The following is a 2,118-nucleotide window of genomic DNA, read 5'->3' as shown; positions in this document are numbered from 1 at the left end:
CTGAGCGGCAGGTACGTACCCGGGCCCCTGGGGGCCCAGGCGGTAAGCATGGGCGGAAAATCCGTTACGCTTGCGGATTTTGTGGATTTTCGGTAAATTCGCAATCCGCGAGATTCGAGAATTTCCCGCAAAATCCGCAAATCCGCGAGCAGCGGATTTTATGGCTTGCTCGCACTGTTCGCGTGAGTTCGCGGATTCCCAGTTCAACTTCGCGCCCCGCGAATAAGCGCTAAATTGCAGAAATACGATCTTAGCAAAACTGAAACTACTTACCAGGTTCAAAAGTTCAAGCTCATCATTAGTAGCCATTTCCTGTAGTGCTTCCTGAGGGGCCCCTCCAGAGTTCAGTTGCCTACTTGCAACTATTATGTGACCCTGCTCTGACCCTCAGAATAGTTACACAAAGGTCCTGAATTACAGCTAAGGCAGACAAGCAGGAGCCAGGCTGGAAGTTCAAATCCAGTGACACATTAATCAGCCCCTAATTCATTATTGTCAGTTGGGGCAGGGCAGGTGTTGTAACTAATTTTGCAACAATGAAAGCACTTAGCAAGTGCAAAAGATCAATAATCAGGAAGCACTAAGGAAGCAGGTGCCAGCTAAAAAAATATTCTGTGACACATTAATCAGCCCCAAATTAATTCAGGTCACTTGAGGCAGGGAAGGTGTGCTTTGCTTTGCCACAATAATGTACACCAGAGGGTGCTGTGATGAAACAGAGGGTGGCATGGGTGGGCCAGAGGGTGGCATGAGTAGTCAGAGAGTGGCAGTGGTGACAGAGAGTGGCAGTGATGAAGAAGAGTGTCCCAAACAGGCTGGACACGTAGAAACAACAAGTTCGCAAAACTTGCGACCCGACAGGTAAGTTCGCGTTTGCAAAATTGTACAAAACCCTCGCGAACTGGCAGAAACCCGCGCGAACACAAAAAAAATAAAATCCGCAAATTCGCGAGAATTCGCGGATTTTGCGGATTGCGAGTTCGCAAATCCGCAAAATTCGCGAACGCGAGATTTGCAAAATTCGCCCATGCTTACCAGGCGGGCATGCCCGGGTCCTGCCTTCCCCTGATTCAGAATCGCAAGACCACACGGAGGTCTGACTGACCCTCTCCCTAGTAATCCGGAGGAAAATTACCCCCCTTTCTTGTAATCCGTGCACTTGAGGTGACAGAGGGGACCCAAGGCGCGAAAGTACCCGACCTCCTGGAGCCCTCGCTGGGATCCGGGAGGCAAATGGCACCTCATCGGGACTTCCAGGGAAGTTCGGCCATCTGGTCGCCCCCATTGGAAAGCATTGCCGGCGACCAGATGGCCGAGGCGATCCTGGAGACCTGATGGCCGAGGGGATCCGGGAGACCAGATGGCCGAGGGGATCCCAGAGACCAGATGGCCGAGGGGATCCCAGAGACCAGATGGCCGAGGGGATCTCAGAGACCAGATGGCCGGGCACAAAAGTCAAGCCAGCCTATGTCACTCTGTGCCCCAACGAAAAAGTGAGCTGGCGCCAGTGAACGGGCGTGTTGGGGACCGGAGGCCCAGGGCCTAGCACCCGACCCGGGGCCCGGACGGGCCCCTGGACCCAGCCTGGGCTCTAATGCCCGGAGATGCAGGGGACGCCTTCCCGGGCCCTCCGGACCCCGTCCTGGGCACCCTGCCACGCAGCAGGACCATGGACAGAGCCCGGGATGGGGAGGCCGCCCTCCCCGGGCCCTCAGGGGCCCCGGCCGGAGCTGCTGAACTCAGCAGAGCGAGGGGAGGCTTCCTGGGCACAATGGAGCCCCGTCCCGGGGCTTTGGCAGTGTGGCATGTCGGTGGATGGGGCCCAGGGCCGTAGCACACAACCCGGGGCCCGGCCGGGCCCCTGGACCCAGCCGGGGCTCTGGGGCCCGGAGGCGCTGGGGAAGCCTCCCCGGGTCCTCCGGACCCCGTCCCAGGCACCCTGCCACGCAGCAGGACCATGGACAGAACCCGGGATGGGGAGGCCGCCCTCCCCGGGCCCTCAGGGGCCCCGGACGGAGCTGCTGAACTCAGCCGAGAGAGGGGAGGCTTCCTGGGCACAATGGAGCCCCGTCCCGGGGCTTTGGCAGTGTGGCATGTCAGTGGATGGGGCCCAGGGCC

This window comes from Lissotriton vulgaris, chromosome 12 (assembly GCF_964263255.1).
Source record: "Lissotriton vulgaris chromosome 12, aLisVul1.2, whole genome shotgun sequence".
NCBI classification, from domain to species: Eukaryota; Metazoa; Chordata; class Amphibia; order Caudata; family Salamandridae; genus Lissotriton; species Lissotriton vulgaris.
The sequence above is the reverse complement of the archived record's forward strand: the minus strand, read 5'-3'. Positions refer to the sequence as shown.